The following is a 19,144-nucleotide window of genomic DNA, read 5'->3' on the forward strand; positions in this document are numbered from 1 at the left end:
TCTGACATATTTTTAATTTGTTTAATTTGCATTTGCTCAGTTTCTAGTAAGGTTGAGAGTTTTTAATCTACCTATTATCCCTTTAGCATATAGTCAGATGCACACATGTACACTTAATGAGTAGATAGATAAATACATACATAAATCTTTAAATGTGGAATTCTTTCTGAAGAGAGAGTTAATGTCAATAATATCTAAAATATTACAATTTTGTATCACTAAAGTAAAATAAACCCTGAACTCATGGTATCTAATATTGATATTAATGTCAGTAAGAAAACCATAGCCATGTTAGTTTTGGATTTGAAATGTCCCCAAAGGTCCATGTATTAAAGGCTCTGTCCCCATTCTATGTTAAACTATTGGGAGGTTATGGAACCTTCAAGAGGTATGATCTAGTAGAATGAAGTTCGGTCACTGAGATGTCATTTAAACTGATACTGGGACCCCTAATTCCTGTTTTCTCTCTCTGCTTCCTGGACACCATGAGGTAAACAACTTTATTCCTATCTGCTCCCCACATGAATAAAAGTAGTAGAATCGACTAATCATGGACTAAAAACTCTGAGCCCATGAGCCATAATAAATTTCTCTTCTTTATAAGTTGTTTATCTCATGTACTTTGTCACAGAAATGGAAAGCTGACTAAAACAGTCATCTTTATGATGTGAATTAATTTGAAATATGGGTCAAAGTCCCCCCAAATCCTTTTTTTGTGGAGTTTTATCTGAAGATATGCCATTTGCCTAGAGTTTTTGTTTTATTTGCCTTTGCTTTTAATAGAAGCAGGGTGGAGGTGGCTCTTGAGGACCTTTTCCACCTAGAATCAGATTTCCAAGATGAAGATTCTGAAAAATTTAACATTACTGTAGTTTCTAGTTTCCCTGTAGGCTGTTTTCAAGAGGTTTGAAATAGTTTTCCCAGGGGAGTAATGGCCTGTGGTAGCTCAGTATCAGACAAAGCCCTCAAAATCCAAGAGATACATGCCACTATCCACAGTTTACACAAGAAAAAAATCAAGGCAAAGGCAAATAAATGGCTTACTGTCACTCCTTCAGCCAGTAACCGATAATGTTGATATTTGAATTTGGGAAGACTGGCTTAAGAACTTCAGCTGTGAACTATAATACAATACTGCTTTTTGCTCACATAATTTATTTTTTTTCTCAGTGAACAGCAATCTGGAAATACTTATTGATCGTGGTTCAGCATCTCCAGGTCAGAAATTGTATCATAACTTTTAGCCCATTATTCTTTTACTCATGATCACAAAACAGCTGCCACACTCCAAATACCTCAAATGTGTGGCATTACCACACACTGGAGGAAAGGATGGTATCAAGTAGGTCATCTCTACTCAAAGGAAAGCTTTTTTCGGACTTCCTCTAGCAAGTAACCAAGCCCTCAAACAAGAAAAAAAAAATCACTTTTCAATATGATGAGTATGGCAGCCTGTGAGAAAGGTACACTGGGTGAACATCGTTACAATTTGAGTCACAGCTTCCAAGACCTGTGCCAGTGCTGAGGCAGACCACCAGGTGGGAGTAGCACATCTAAATTGGTTTTAGCCAGGAACAATTCTCAAAAACTTTTGGGTCTCTTACTGAAGTGAGAAGCTAAAAGTTTGGTCATGTCCTTGCTTGGCCTTTATTTACATCTAGCTTTTAATTTCCTCCATGGGAGATTTGTATTAGAACAAAAGAATCTAGAGGCCAGGAACAACAGCTTATGTTTAGGTCTCTGATTCACTACAAAAGTCAGCATAACTGATCTTGGGATAGAGAAGGAAATCAATAAACATTTATTGTCTGGCATGATTTATGTAAAAGTAGGGCAAGAAAATTGTATATTTAGCAGTTAAATGGGATAAAAATAGACAATGGAATGTGTTAGAAGATCTGTAATTAAAGTCACACCTGAATATAGATCAATTTCTTTAGTGTCTAAGTCTATCTCAGAGATCAAAGTCTGTGTGAAGGATAAAATTCCTTTATGCTGGTCATTAGCATGGTTTCTTTCTCCACCCTCCTTCCTTTAATCAAGAATGCAGTCTCATGAGTAGCTCTGACCCAATCGGCAGCAACTAATTCAAAGAATGAATCTTCTTGCACAGAGAAGCAGGGATTCTCACATCAGCTCTGCTGAGCATATGAATAATTCAGATTGCACATTTCTCAGGAGCCCAAGGACTTTGCTGCTGCCAGTGGAAAGGCAGGATGTGCCCTCCTTCCCAATCCTCTGAGTTCTTGAATGAAGTGGGTAAGCAATAGTGTAGATTTAAAACCAAACATGAGTTTGTGATGAAGACAGTTGATCATTTTTTAAGGTGATAAAAATGATATAAGAAAAGATATTGACATGGTTTAGGTTTGAGAGTTTCTGGTTCCCTTTTCTCCTTTCACCACCGATTGCACAAATTATAGGCAGCTCCTCCATATGTTGAAATTGGTGCAAGAGAGATTTATTTCCCTCCCTCCTTCCTTCCTTCTTTCCTTCTCTCCCTTAAAGTGTAGCATCAGTCCCACCCTGGACTGGCCCTGAGGAAATATTTCCAAGATTTCACCTCAATTATTCTGGTCTATTATTATTCGCAGCTGTTTTTTCATCCCCAGCTACACCAATATCTGTTGTTCCAGTAAAGGAAATTCTTATTCCTAATTCAAATATATAGCAAAAATGGCTCTGCTGGATTCTGCTTCCTTCTGAAACTTCTCAAGCCAGGCTTCTATCATCTGCATTTGTCTCATCATTCTTATCTTCCAAGCTCCCATAGAAAAGCCTATTAAGCTCTAAGCACTCAATGACTTTTCCAGCCCAAAGTTGCAAATGCTTCCACAATGCTCCGCCAGACCAACATGGTCACATTCATCATATCACTACTGTACTCTTGGTACCCATTTCTGTCTTAGTTTGCTTCTTTGTTTCTCTATTAAAACACCATGACAAAAAGCAACATGGAAAGGAAAGGATTTATTTCATCTTACAAGTTATTCTGTCTGTTGTTAAAATTACTTCCTCTCCTCCCACGTCCTTATGACAAAATGAGGTATAATTTCTCCAAATTACAGTTTGGGGAGCCAAAGAGTTTATTGGGCTTCCATACAGATCAGTAGGTGAGGGGTTACTAACAGAAGTGTGAGCATGGGTGGGCTCCCCTCTACCTGCCTGCAGGGACCCTGGGACCTCCCAGAAGCTGCCCAAGATGGTGATGGCCACCCTTTCTCTCTGGCTTCCCCTGTCCTTATCCTTAGTCCCTCCCCCATGTACCACACAGGCTGGTTGGATGGAAGCATGACTGACTCTCCTCTAGGAGCAAGTGGATGAATCCAAGCTTAAGAAGAAAATATCTGTCCACAGCTTGCTGGTCTAGCATGCCAGGCAGAGGACAAGTCCACACAACACGTCATGGAGAAAAGCCAGTGTAGGGGTTCAAGGCAGTAACCAGGTGGCAGGAACAGAAGCAGAGACCATGGAGGAACGTTCCCTACTGGCTTGCTTTCCCTGGCTTGCTCAACTTCCTTTCTTTTTGTTGAAAGCATTCTTTTTTTTTTTTTTTTTGACAGCTGTTTATATTGAGCTGTTGATACATTTCAGAAAACAGCTCTTAATCAAATTTAGAACCCCTCCCCCACCCAAACCCCCATCCCTCCAACCGGACCTCCTGTATTCTACTGTACATGTTAAGTCCTATCCAGTCAAGCGTTTGTGCCCAGTGTCCTTTGGTGCAAATTCATCCACTGGAGTCTAGCCAGCCTATTTAGAGACTATTGGACTACTCTCCCTTATTCAGTAGTAATCAGTCTCCAATAGATCCCAGACTAGGGCTGACCTACCACCCATTTCCCTCATTCCACTCTGGCCCTTGTCTGATTGAGTTGGCATGGGTTCTGTGCTCGATGCCACCATTGCCACAAGTTCACGTGTGCAAGCTTCAAGTGGCCTTGAAAGGTCTCTGTTTCACTGTGTTCGTGAACCGTCCCTGGCTCTTAGAATCTTTCTGCCTCCTCTTCTGCAACGGTCCCTGAGCCATGGGTGGGTGAAGTTCCATAAAGGAGTTCTCTTCAAGCATACACCATCTGCAGTCTCTTATTCTTTAAAACTTGGACTTCTGTTCTATGTACATCACACTCTGTTGTATAAGGAAGCTTCACTGGTAACAGTTGTGGAATGCACTGGTTTTCTTTATCCCCTCTCCCCATTCTGCTATGTGTCATGAGTCTTAGGTATAGAGATTCCACTGTAGATATGTTGCCTAGGACTGGGCATCTCTCAGACATATATTCTCTGTGTCTGACCAGTTGTGGGATTCTGCAGTTGCTTCCATCTGCTGCTAAAAGAAGCTTCTTTGATGAATATGCTTGTCTGTAAATATAAGGATCCATATTTAGCACATGGTAAGAAATTTCATTTGTCTATAGATACGAAAGAGATAGGATTTTTGCTAAGATTTATGTACTCTTCATCCATGTGTATTTGGCTGAGTTTACAGTGCCACCCATGAGTTCTTTCCCAATGACAGGGCTTTAAGTCCAATTAGACACCTGTTGATTACCCCCTAGATGAAAGTACCACTACTGCACCAGTAGAGACAGTTTGCTATGCAAGTCATTATGGTTATTAGGCTTTAGGGCTAGATTGAACCATTGATTGATTTTTTTCCCCCTTAGCAGCTTGCATAGTATCCTCCAAAACGATGAGAGCTAAACTTCAGGTAGAAGACTTCCAGGACAGTTCCTGCTCCATTGCAAGTTTTTTTGTACAAATTATGTCCTGTCTTCAGTAGTAGGGTCTTATCTTCCATTTCTGGGAGATAACCAAGAGCTCTGGCAATAGCATGTGTTATTTTGAGAGTCTCTTGGACCACTCTGATCAACGACTCAAAGGGAAGTCTCTCCTATCTGGCACTGTGTTCCTTGCCATACAGTCCCCAGGTATACATATACACTAAGTTCAGGTGCCATATGTGAATTTCTTAGGGGTTTTAGTGGGGAGCACACAATTCCCTATGGCTTACCTAGCCCCCCAAGATCCATTCATCTCTACTCTCTCTCCCTCCATCCTACCTCCCTCTGTAGTCCAAGTACCCCCACTATTCCCTCCCTTGCCCCAATAACACCTGCCACCCTCCATCCCCCCTCTCTTGAGTTCCCTCCTCCCTCACCACCATGGCCTCCTGCACTGTTCCTCCCTCCTCCCCTCCCAGTCATACACTTCCATTTTTCCCACCTGCCCCCTGGTAACATCTATATCCTAATATTCCCCTCTTTCAGGTTCTTTCTTTTTCCTTTACCTCTGTGTTTTTGGTCCATTTTCCTGGCTTCTGGCACTACGTCAGGATATATATTCACATGTAAGGCATTGGTCCTATGGTCTGCAAATGAAGAAAATCTGCTCTTGCTTTCCTGACTTCATGTTACTTCACTTAGTATAACAATTTCTAGTTCAATTCATTCACCTGCAAATTTTATAATTTCATCTTTTCTTACTACTGAGTAGAACTCCATTGTGTAAATGTACCACATTTTCATTATCTAGTCATCAGTTGAGGGACATTTAGGTTGTTTCCATTTCTTGGCAATTGTGAAGAGAGCAGCAATAAACATGGATGTACAGGTATCTCTGCAATAGGACGAGTCCTTTGGGTGTAACCAGGTCATACAGTAGATTCAGTTTTAGTTTTTTGGGAGTTCTCCACACTGCTTTCCATAGTGGTTGGAAAGTTTTCAATCCCACCAGCAGTGCGTGAGCATTCCCCCTTTCTCTACATCCTCACCGGTATTTTGTATTTTTCATTCTCTTGGTCTTAGCCAGTCTGTATGAAGTAAGATGACATCTTAAAGTAGTTTTTGTCACCTCTAATTACTAATGATGTGGATCACTTTTTAAAGCATTTCTTAGTCATTTTTTATTTCATTGTTTGAGAACTCTCTGATCAGGTCTATAGCCTATCTTTTTATTGGGTCATTTATTTTCTTGTTTTTTGAGTTCTTTATATATTCTGGATATTAATCCTCTGTCGAATATGTAACTGGTAAAGATTTCCTCCCACTCAGTTGCCTTCCTCTCTACTTCCTTGGTTGTTCTTTTGCTGTAAAGCTTTGTAAGTTAATGTGTTCCTGCTTATTGATTGTCGACCTTAATGCCTGAGCAGTTGATGTTGGATTTAGAAAGCCCTTTCCTATGCCTATATCATGAAGGGTACCACCTATGTTTTCTTCTGTCAGTTTCATCATTTCAGGATTTCTATTGAGGTTTTTGATCCATTTGGAGTTGAATTTTATTCAGGGTGAAAGCTAAGTGTACAGTTTCATTCTTCTACAGGTGGAGAACAGCACTGTTTGTTGAAGATGCTTTCTTTTCTCCATTGTGTGTTCTTGGCACCTTTGTCAAATATCAGGTGGCTGAAATTACATGTGCTCATGTTTGGGTCTTCTGTTGTGTTCCATTGACCTATGTGTCTATTTTTGTGGCAGTACCATACTATTCTATGACCATAACTCTATAATATAATCTGAGATCTAGTATGGCGATCTCCCCAGCATTATTCTTTTTGACCAAGATTGCTTTGGCTATCCGGGGTCTCTTGTGATTCCATATGAATTTGAGGATGATTTTTTTCAAGGTCTATGAAGAATGTTGTGGGCATTTTGATTGGGATTACATTGAATCAATAAATTGCTTTTGGTAAGGGTCATTTTCACAATATTAATTCTACCAGTCCTTGAGTATGGTATGTCTTTCCATCTCTTAGTGTCTTTGTCTTCCTCTTTCTTTAAAAATTTAAAATTTTCTTTGTAGAGATCTTTAATGTCTTTGATTAAGCTTATTCCTAAATATTTTTTTGAGGTTATTGTGAGTGGGAGGGTTTCCTTGAATGCTTTTTCTGATTGTTTGTTATTGGCATATAGAAAGGTTACTGATCTTTGTAAGTTGATTTTGTTACCTGCCACTTTGATGAATGTATTAATCACTTCCAACAGTTTTCTGGTGAAATTTTTGGGATCTCTTATATATCATCTGCAAATAGTGATAATGTGACCTCTTTTTTTCTAATTAGTACTCCTTTAATTTCTTTCTCCTATCTTGTTTCTCTATCAAGAGTTTCAAGCACTATATTGAAAAGGAGTGGAGATAGTGGACAGCCCTCACTAGTTCCTGATTTTAATGAGAATTCTTTCCATTTTTCTCCATTTGGAATGATCTTGGCTATGGGTTTGCTACATATTGCCTTAATTGTGTTGAGGTATGCTGCCTCCAGACCAATTCCATCCAGGACTTTTAACCTGAATGCATGTAAGATTTTGTCAAAGGCCTTTTCGGCATCTGTTGATTTGACTATGTGTTTTTTGTATTTAAGTTCATTTATATGTTTTATTATATTTGTTGATGTATGTAAACTGAGCCATCCCTCTATTTCTGGAATAAAGCCTACTTGATCATGGTGGATGATCTTTTTGATGTGTTTCTGAATGTGGTCCATGAGTATTTTGTTGAGTGTCTTTGTATCTATGTTCATTATGGATATGGGTTATAGTTTTCTCTTTTTTGTTGTATCTTTACCTGGTTTTGTTATTAGAGTGATACTGACTTCATAGAAGGAGGTTGGGAGTTCTCCCTCTGTTTCTATCTTTTTGAATAATTTAAACAGCATTGGTTGTAGATCTTCTTTGAATGGAAGGTAGTATCCGGGCCTGGACTTTGTTAATTGGGAGATTTTGTATTTCTGTTTCCATTTCCTTATTTGTAATGGGTCTGTTTAAACTGTTGATTTCATCTTTTAGATTTTCGAATTTAATGGAGTATAGACTTTTAAAGTATTTCCTTACAGTGGTTCTGGATTTTTCTGGTGTGTGTTGTGATGTTTCCCCTTTTGTCTCTGATTTTGTTAATTTGCATTTTCTCCTTACTTCTTTTGATGAAATGGGGTAAGGGTCTGTCAATCTTGCTTAAGTTTTCATAGAATCAGCTTTCAGACTGATTTTTTGTATTGTTTTCTTTGTTTCTATTTCATTAATTTTTGCTCTGATTTCTGTTATTTCTTCTCATCTACTAGGTTTGAGATTGGTTTGCTCTTGACTTTCCAGAATCTTGTGTTGTACTGTTAAGTAATTTACATGTGCTATTTCTGATTTTTTAAATGTAGGCACTAAGAGCTATAAACTTTCCTCTTAGGACCATTTTTAAAGTGTCCCTGAGATTTCATTGTGTTGCATTCTCATTTTCATTTAGTTCCAGGAATACTTTTATTTCTTTCTTAATTTCTTCTTTGACCCATTCATCATTCATGAGTGTGTTGTTTAATCTCCATGAGTTCAGTTAGTTACTATAGCTTCTTTTGCTGTTGATTTTAAGAGTTACTGCATTGTAGTCTGATAGAACACATGGATTTATTTCAATCTTTTTGTGTTTGTTGAGATTTGTTTTGTGTCTGAGAATGTGGTCAATTTTAGGAAAACTTGAATGAGCCATTGAGTAGAAGCGTATTCTTTCTTGCTTGGGTGGAATATTTTGTAGATGTCTGTAAAGTGTCATTTAATTCAGATGTCTCTCTGTTTATTCTTTGTCCAGTTGACATATATATTAAAGACAGTGGGGTACTGAAGTCATCTACTGTTATTGAGTTGGGGTTAATCTGTGTTTAATAGTCCTAGAGTACTGTTTTTTATGAAATTGTGTGCACCAAAGTTTTGTGCATGTATGTTTATAACTGTAATCTCTTCTTGATCAGTTATTCCTTTGATTAGAAGGTCTTTATCTCTTCTGACTAGTTTCAAAGTATATTTTGTCAGATATTAGAATTGTGACACCTGCTTGCTTCTTAGAGCCATTTGCTTAGAATATATTTTTTTCCATCCTTTCACCCTAAGGTAGTGTCTATCCTTGAAGGTAAAATGAGTTTCTTGAAGACAAGAAAAAGATGGATTTTCTTTCTTGATCCATTCTGTTAACCAGTGTCTTTTGACAGGGGAGTTGAGGCCATTGATTAGTGTGTTATAATTGAAAGATGTGTATTGGATACTGTCATTTTGCTTCTTTGTATTTGTGGCCCTATTTTGTGTTTTCTTTATTATATCTTTCTTTGTTTTCTTTTTGTAGCTTTTAGGTATACTCATTTTCTCTTCAGTCCTTTGTATTGCTTCAAGAATTCTTTGTAGTGCTTGTTTAGTGGACATGAATTCTTTCAGCCTATTCAAGTCATGGAAAATTTTCCATTTTTCTTTGACCACGATAGATGGTATTGCTGGATGAAGTTTTGGGGTTGGCATTCATGGTTGTTTAGAACTGGGGATACTTTGGTTTAGGTTCTTCTCACTTTCATAGTTTGCATTGAAAAGTCAACTATAATTGTGATGGGTTTTCCATTATATGTAACTTGTTGTTTTTCTCTAGCAGCTTTCAGTACCCTCTCTTTGATCTGTACATTTAATGTTTTTATTATGATATGCCATGGGGAGTTTCTGTTCTGGTCATACGTATTTGGTGTTCTATGTGCTTCTTGAATCTATATAGGTAAGTCTTTCCCTAACTTAGGCAGCTTTTCTTCTATAATCCTGTTGGAGATCTGGTCGATGCCATTGGCCTGAGATTCTTCTCCTTCCTATATGCCTATGATGGGTCAATTTAGTCTTTTCATGTTGTCCCACATTTAATGCATATTCCACTCCTCTTCTCTTATACATTTTACATGGTCTTCTCTTAAGGAGTCCAGATCTTCAGCTCTGTTATCCTGTCCTGATATTCTGTTTTCTGTTTCATTCATTCCACTGTGAGGCTTTTCTCTGTTGTTGCCTTTTTTTTTTTTTTTTGTGTTTTTCAATTTTATTTTCATTTTGATGTTGGTTTTCTTCATTATTTCTATCTTTTTTGTGAATTTGCTTTTCAAGTCCTGAATTGATTTTGATATTTCATTAAGCCAAATATTTGTACATTCTTGAGCTTCTATCACCAGTTTATTCCTATCTTCTTTGGGGTTTTTTCAGTTGTTTGTGTTTTCAAGATTTTTGAACATGTTTATGATTGTTCTTTTAAATTCTCTGTCCTAGAGTTCCTCAGAGTGGTTCTCATTGTAGTGTGCTTATGTCAGACTAGGGGGAGTATTGAGGGGACATATTCTGTTGGTTTTTCACATTATTTGTATTTTTGTGCTGCCCTTTGGGCATATGAATGTTCTTTGTTAGTTGTGTGTCTAGTAGGAACTTCCATTCTGCTTTCAATTGAATTTTGGTTTTGTTTTCATTGTTTATGTGGCTTGGTTGCTTTTTGCTCAGGGATGAAAAATAAATTGGTGTGTGCTTCAGGTTCTTGCAGAATAGTAGACTATTCTGGGTAGTTGGTAGGACAGGGTAGTAGATAGGCTGGTAAGGGTGTAAGAGGGCTGGGCTGTGTCAGACAGATCAGGAGTTAGTGGAATCTGTGCTAGGGAGTTTAGCTAGTCTGGGTTAAGAAGCTAGTCCAGGGATCAGATGCAGAGGAATTGGAGTGGGCCTGGGTCCAAGATTAACAGGGCACAGGGTAAGGGTGGAGTAGGTTGGAAGTGTTGATACTTCAGAGAAAAGGATTAGAGATGTGGTGGGCATGATCTGATTTACCAGAGTCCTAGGTGGGCCAGTCTATCAGGCAGGTCATGAGTCAGTGGAAGATCATAGTGGGGACCACCTGAGAATGGACTTAGCCATCTATATTAGGGAGTTTAGCTAATCTGTGCTAGGAAGCTAGACTAGGGATCTGAGACAGGGCAATTGGAGTGGCCTTGAGTCCAGGCTAGCAGGGGAACTCAACTACCTTTCATATTCACCCCAACTCTACTTTTCCAGGGTTGCCTCATCTACAGTGGGCTGGAACCCCCTACATCAATTAGCAATCGAGAAATGACCCCATAGACATGCCCACAGGTTAATCTGTGAAGGAAGTTCTTCAACTGATATTCCATCTTCTGAGGTGTGTCTAGGTTAGTATCGAGTCGACAAAAACTAACCAATACACTCACCCTCTTCCTTTCTCTTATTTATTTGTTCATTTATTTTTATAATGCTGGAGATCACATTCAGAGTCTTCCACTGAGCTACATCTCTACCCCTTCTGTTTTTCCTTCTTGTGTGTATGGTATATATGTAGATGAATGGTCTCATGGGTATGCCCTCACCTGTGTGCACACAAAGGACCAATATTGATATCTGGAATCTTTCTGGGTTGCTTTTCCACTCTATTTATTGAGACAGGATCTCTAAGTCAATCCCAGAGCTCACAAATTTGACTAGCCTCCCTACCCAGCTTCTTCCAGCTTGCTCTCTGTCTCTAGGCTTTTGAGACTGGAATTACAGGGAAGTCACCATGCCCACCTGGCATTTATGATGATTCTGAGAGTCAAACTGTGGTCTTCTTGTTTGTTGGGTGTTTTATCTGCTGAGCTATTTCTCTAGCCCCCTCCTTTTTTATGTTAATACATATTAATTGTAAGTAATAATGGGATTTGGTGTGATATTTCTGTACATATGCATAGCACACAGTGATATCAAACTTTCCTTATCCCACAGCCTCGCTCACGTCCATCCCAATCCCTGGTAATCACTATTTTACATTCAGGGTGACTCTCTTTAGCTTTCACATGGGAAAGAGAACATGTGTTATTTGTCTTTCAGTATCTGGTTTATTTTACTTAACATACTGTCTTCTAATTCTATGCATTATAGTGCAAATGACAGGATTAATTCTTGTTTATGGCTGAATAAAATTCCATTGTTTTATGTGCCATATTTTCTTCATCTGTTCATCTGTTGATGGATACCTAAGTGAATTCTATAGATTGGTTATTCTTAATAGTGCTGAGGTAAACATGGGAAAGCAGCTTGCTCTGTGATGATTTTATTTTGTGAGGTGTGTATATATATATATACCCAGGAGTGAGACAGTCTAATCACATGGACATTCTGTTTCTGTTTTTAGTTTATTTGAGGAATCCCCACACTGTTCTTCATTGTGGCTGCACTAATTAAATGCCTACCAACAGTGAATGAGTTCCTTTCCTGAGGTCCTGGGAGCATCTTTGTGACTACCCTTTGCAGGAGGTGTTTTCTGGTCTGGGTTTCAGATCCCTGCTGCTGTGTTTTGTGCCCCTGACACATTCTCAGCACTGTTCTTCCTCTGTGTGCTGCATTGCTTTATCAAAGATGGCCTACTTCCAAGATAAAACCTGCAAGCCAAGGTGTGAGAAAATGTAACTGAAGTAGAAAAAGTCTCATTTCTCTTCTCTGTTTCATGTGAGTCAAACTGGAATTGGTATCTAGGGCAGAATAGACACATTTGTCCACTATTTTGCCAGCCTTTGAGCTAGCACTGTTGTGGACTCTAGTCTGCACACTAACAGATGGGATGTTCCCAGAGTTCAGGCCTTACATAGGTTTCTCCATTACTTGTCATCCCCCACCACCATCCTGGTCGCAGTTCAACGTCCTGTTCAAGTTAGTGTTTGTCTTACTGTCACTTTTCTTTAACTCCTGCTCCTCTTCCCTTCAGTCTCTTTATAGTCCTCTCCCTTTCTCTTTCCCTGGCAGCCTCTCCTCCTTTTCATTCTTCACAACTCTGCTTTTCACTCTTTTCTTTAATGTTTCTCTCTTTGTGTCTTAGAATTGTTGCTGTCATCTGTAGATCTTAAAGGAAATACAGATTTTTTGGAATAGGCAAATACCTTGAAAATCAATGAAACCAGCTTCTACTTGTGCCCAGAAATGGGAACCAACAACTTGAGAAATCCAGGCTAGCATCATGAAGACAGGAAGAATTGTACATGATAAAAAAAAAAATCATGGTCATGAGGCTGGGGACACAACTCATTGATAGAGAATTTATGTAGTATATGAAAGATCCTAGATTCAGTCCTCAGAAGTATACACACTACAAACACTCAGTTACAGTCATGATTGTAGACTATGCATGTAATCTTTCATTTTCTTGCTTTGATGCCTAGATTGACGGGGACTGTGGATACAGAAATGAACATGCCACTTCTATCATTAAAGGCATTAAGTTTATATTTGTGACCTTTTTCCAGAATTGTCCAATTGACCCTCAGTTTTTCACATAAAGATGACAACAGGTGTGGGACACAGCATGATGCATACAGCCATTAAATGAGTTAGCTAATGTCAATGATTTCCTCATGATCTCAAGCAACAACAAACTGTTCTAAGCCAAAAGGTTTGCAATTGAATTAGGGCAAACACGATCTGGATGGGATCCCAGTTGAATCATGTTGCCTCATAGTTGATCTGAGACAACCTTTAGGAACCTACATAACATTCTTTGAATGACTTTCTATGGTGAATTAAACCAGACTGTTCATAAATGACTAACCACACTCATGTGATAGAACTTTTATTTACTTTTTGAAAGATAAATGAAAATAAACAATTAACTGACCCTGGACTTCCATAGTTATGATATCGTTCCAAAGAAAACAATTTTTAAAAAATGTCATTAGTTTATTGGATAACTAAAACAAATATTGTAACCATGCCAGCCACCTTCTTTGCCCAACTAAGGAACATGTGATGTAGTGTTCTGTCAAATTAATGGAGTTTCTTTTTTCAAGCTATAATCTTTATTAAGAAAGTGGCTCAGTGGTTATGAGCACTTGATGTTTGTCCAGAAGAACTGGGTTTGGTTCCCAGCACCCACATGGTAGCTCTGTCATCTTTCGCCTTCACAGGCACTATACACATACCAGTATATATACCAACAATAAAAACCTATGTACAAATAAAAAGAAATCTTTTTTTAATAAAAACATCAAGTCAAAAGTCAGCTACTGACATACAACCTTATTTTGTTTTTAAAAAATTTTTATTATTTTCAATTTTTTTGTAACTTCTACAAACTTACTTTTTTTCCTGTTTTTTTCTTTTTTATATGAATGAGTGTATTGCCTATATGTATGTAAGTGCACCTGTGCCTTGCAATGTCCATGGAGGTCAGGGCATCGGATCCCTTGGAACTGAAGTTTCAGATAGTTGTTAGCCATCACGTGGGTTCTGGGAACCCAGATCCTCTGCAAGAGCAGTCAGTCAGCACTCTTACTCACTGAGCCATATCTCCAGCCCCACAACCCAATTTCTATCAAATGTTAATGAAAATGTATTTTATTTTAAATGAAGCATCAAGAATTAAAGTATATATTTAAGGTTTTAACTTCATACTTTGAATAACAAAAATGCAATTACTCTTAAAATCACATAAACATGTTGAACTAACTATTCAGAAAACAAATTAGATATTTAAGTTATTTCATTTTTTATCATCATTAGTGAAAACAAATGTCCTTAATAATTTCAGCCATGTCACAATACCATCATTCATTTAAAGTGCTATGTATGTTGCAGAGAACATGTAGTTTTCATAATTGCTTATAAGGTATCTTGAATTATAAAACCTTCATGATGCTCTATAAGAAGATCAATAAAGACAACTTAATCTTTCTCAGCAAAAAAGGGTTCAGTCATAAAAATGTGGTACATTTATGCAATGGAGTTCTACTCAGAGGTAAAGAAAGATGAAATCATGAAATTTGCATGTAAATGGGTAGATCTAGAAACTGTAATGCTAAGTGAAGTAACATAGACTCAGAAAAATAAATGATGTATATTCTCCCTAATTTGTGGATTCTAGCACAAAATCTTTATATATGAGTATATATCCTGATGAAACTGCGGGAACCAGGAAAATGGAAAGTAGCCAGGGAGGTAAAGGGAAAGAAGAAACCTGAGATAGGAGAACAGTAGGTGACAGGTGGTACTAAGGGAGAAATGTGTAAAATGGGATTAGTTAAGTGGAAGGCTGAGAGGGAGGATTATACAAGGAACTATGGGGATAGAGGAGGAGAACGAGTTCCAAGAGAGGTAGGACAATAGCAGACAGAAATTATCAAAGGAGGAATGGGGGAAATGGGGATACTTTAAATGGGGAGGGCACTGAGGGTTAACCAGGGAGAGTATAAAAAGCCAGAGGGAATTGTATTAGTCCCAAAACCTACTGAAAAATTACACACGCAATATCTCCACTTGAGTCCGTGTGTATAGATGAAGGCTACATAACAAAAACTAGTGACAGACCGGAGAAGCTTTCCTTTTAGTTGTTGGCCAGGGTAATCCAAGAGATTCCCAAAATTACACAGGTAATTGCCACAGCCCTTGATTGCTTTCCAGTACTTGATGGCAAGACCCTATTGCTGAAGACAGGACATACTTTGGACACAGGATTTGGAGCAGTGAACCTGGAACTAACCTGGAAGCCACTTCTCCTGAAGGCTAGCTCTCAGCTTTGGAGAGCACTATATATGCTGGTAAGGGAGAACATCAATCAGTGGTCCAACCCCAGCTTCAATGCCTAAAAATCACATCAATGATAGGCACAGCAAATGACATTTGTGCAGTAGTGGCACTTTTATCTTTCGGGGGTAGTCAATAGCTGCCTAATTGGACTTATAGCTCACTCAATGGGAGTCCTGTCCAAGGATTTACACTCTGGAGACTTCCTCTGGAGAGGAAGCTCATGTGTGGCACTGTAAACCTAGCCAAATACACATAGCTGACAAATCATAGATTTTAGAGAAAACCCCAAGGCTGTCATATCCTTAGGAAAATGTAATTTTTTACTATGTGCAAAATATGGATCCTTAAATTTATAGACAAATATCCCAGTCATCACCCATCAAAGAATCTTCTTTTTAAACAGGTAAAGATTATTAGAGTTCCACAACTGCTTGCACACAGAGATTGTGAGTTGCCCAAGCTCAAGTGGCACATCTAGGATGCAACCTCTACACCTAAGGCTCACAGAACATAAAACAAGGGATGAAGAGAACACTAATGCATTCGAAGTTCCCTCATACAATAGAGGATCAGGAATGCAAAAGGTCACAAATAGCCAAAACATAGAGAATAAAAGTCTCCAGAGTGTAAGTCCTTGGACAGGACTCCTATAAGAAAATCCACCCACCCAGGGCTCAGGGACCATTGTGGAAGAAGAGGTGGAAAGACTGTAAGAGCCAGGGAGGAAGTGCATGATCATATGCAAATAGAGTCCTCCAGGTTCCTGGGACCCTTCTCAAATTAATATACAGTATGGTATCAGCATGCACAAGACCCATAAAAACTCAAGCGGACAAAACCCCAGCCCAGAACTGTGGAAATGGACATCAGGCTCCAATCTTAACTGAAGAATTATTGGCAACTGATTACTGCTGGTGAGAAAGAGCTGATCTTCTTAAAGGGAGGAACTCTAGATAGATTGACTAGACCTTATGAATGAACTTACACTAAGGGACATCTGGGGACACTAACTTGGCATGATAGGCCTTAACATAAATGACACAATGTATGAATTCCAGTTGTGGGGATATGAGAGGGGCCCAGTGGGGAAGGGGGTATAAAGATGATTAAGAGGTTCTGTATGAAATTCAGTGAAATAAAATCCCTAAAAGTGTTCCATATTACAAATTTAAGGTATAAATTTATATATTAATTCAAAAAATTCATTTAAATCTTGCATTGCCATATGATCACCTGTTTTATGAAACTGATAAAAATGAAGTACTTTTTGAATCTATGTATATCAAACTGAAAGACTAGATTTTACTTTTCCCTTTATTAGCAATTTTTGGTGTATTTTTCAGTTTTGGTTCCCAAAGTGCATTTTTTACAAATATTGAAGAAACATTTCCATTCAGTTTGGCAACCTTTTTCTTGTCTGTTATTTCTCTGACTCTGTTCATGTAGACTCTGATTCTTTCCAGTTCTTGCTTTAGTGGATGTTCCTTAGAACCAACTCCTTGAGTTGCCAAATAAACCTAAAACATTGAATTTAATGTATATGCAGAAACTAAATCCACTTTGCTTATTCCAGTGGGTCCAACCTCTGAAACAACTCATTTCTAGAAACAGACATCATGGTCTTCAGCATATCATCCACAGCACCAAGGGATCTCTCCAGGACTGATAAAGACTTGTGAATTTCTACTGTCTAGTCTTCATTAATTTCTTCACCTGCCATTGTAACCAAAGGCCAATGTAGTCCAACAATGGCTATACCACACTTGAGAGGATGAGAAGCCAGTGGTTACTCATTTACAAGGCTGGATGTCTCAGCCATCCCAACCTGGCCCTGAAGAGATCTGCTACTCTTCAGTCTTGTTGGAATCTGAAGTTGATTCTACTATCAGCAGAGGAGGAATGCCATAGCAACAAGGTGAAATTGCCAGTGAGAAAGAAGGTAAACAGGCAAAAAGCTAAATCTTCCTTCTGCCATGATCTTTTGTTGGGCTGCTGTGATGGTTTGAATGAAAATATCCCCCACAGGCTCCAAGTGTTTGGACATTTTGTACCCAGATGATGGCGCTGTTTTGGGAGATTTTAGAAGGTGTGGCTAGAGGACGCATGTCACTGGGAGTGGGCTTACAGAGCTCTTAAGCCTTGTCAGATCTCCAGTCAGTCTCTTGCTTCCTGTGCCTGCATGATGATGTGAGAGCTTCACTTCTGCTTCTCCTGCTCCAGCCACCTCTAGCCACCATGCCTCCCTGCCATGACAGAGTGTAATTCCCCTGGAACTGTAAGCTCAAATAAACTCTTTCTTTTGTAAATTGCTTTGGTCGGTGTTTCTATCACAGCAACAGAAAAGTGACTAATACAGTAATTGGTACCAGAGAGTGGGCTGTTGACTGTGAAGAACCCGACCATGTGGGGTTTTAGAGGAATGTGGAAGACTTTGGAAGGTTGGGCTAGAAAAGCAGTTGACTGCTGTAAGTGGAGCTTAATGGGCCTTTCTAGTAAACACCTGGAAGAAAGCAGTGCTGAGAACAATGTAGTTCCAGAGGGAAATAAGGACTTAAGCAGCACTTGGGATATTTTGGCAAAGAGTCTGGCTGGAATCTGTCCTAGACCCAAAAGCTTGCCTGAGGCTAAGTTGAAAAGTAATGGACTAATTTCTTTGGCAGAAGAAATTTCAAGGCAGCCTAATGTAGAAATGGTGGCATGGCTATTAATGATGAATACTATGCAGATCTACAGCGAAAGAGAGCAAATGGGACAGAAAGAAATACAGTTTGGATTGAAAAGAGCACTAGGAAGATAAATGCTGGAACCCAGGCATGTGATGGAGAGGATCCCATTGATAAGGAGATTAAAGTGATTAAGGAGAGGCCTAGAGATCAAACTTAAACAATGGAGAGAGTGCCTCCAGGGCAAGACCACGCCCAGTTAAGCCTCCAACTTGTGAAAGAAAAATGCTGCAGGGGCCATGGAAGAGAAAAGCTTCTAAAATGGATAAAGCAGGCTGGAGTCCACCCTAAACTTGCAGTCAAACTTGGCAGTGTCATTTACCAAGTGCTGGCTTTAGAAGCATGGAAGAGTGAAGGGGTCATCAATTCTTCCTCTGAGGTTTCAGAGAGCCTCTGAGGCCAGGCAGCATTAAGTAGAGGTGCCCCTGCCTAGAGAAGGCCCTGATAGGCCATTTTGCGAAGCTGTGAAGGTGAAGCCTGGTTGGCAATGGAGACCCCAAGAAGTTCGTGATGCCAAAGCTGTGAGGCATCTGCCAAGAAAACCTGCATATAGGGAGTGGTACCAGCACAAGAGAGAGATGTGTTTTGCATGCAGAAAAACTAGAGAGGCTGAGCCATCTAAGCCCTTTGGAAGTAAAGTCCCAGAAGTTGGACGTGGAGCTCCTGGATTTGGTGTTTTCCCTGCTGGTTTTTGGTCTCGTTTTGGTCCAGTATTTCCTTACTATGCCTCCATTCCTTCCTTTGGAATGGTAATGTGTATTCAGTTCCACTGTATGTTGGGAGTATGTAATTTGTCTTTTGATTTAATAGAGGCTTACAGTTAAGATATTTACCTAAATCCACTTTGGACTGTGGACATTTAAATAGTATCGAGACTGGTAATGACTATGGGGACTTTTAAAGTTGGACTAAATGTATTTCGCATTTTATATGATCATGAGCCTATGGGGACCAGGGGGTGGAATGTGATGGTTTGAAAGATAATGTCCCCCATAGGCACCAAGTATTTGGCTATTTTGTCCCCAGTTGGTGGTGCTGTTGTTAGGAAGTTTTAGAAGGTGTGGCCTTGGTGGAGGAAGTATAGTGGGCTTAGAGAGT

General features: G+C 39.1%; 1 pseudogene; it reads right to left on the reverse strand.

Moving 5' to 3' along the window:
* Positions 1–16,618: 16,618 nt before the first annotated feature.
* On the reverse strand, positions 16,619–17,043 carry LOC103734625 (annotated as a pseudogene).
* Positions 17,044–19,144: the final 2,101 nt, after the last annotated feature.

The sequence above is a fragment of the Nannospalax galili genome, unplaced genomic scaffold, assembly GCF_000622305.1.
Source record: "Nannospalax galili isolate Female #2095 unplaced genomic scaffold, S.galili_v1.0 scaffold135, whole genome shotgun sequence".
In the NCBI taxonomy this organism is placed as follows: Eukaryota; Metazoa; Chordata; class Mammalia; order Rodentia; family Spalacidae; genus Nannospalax; species Nannospalax galili.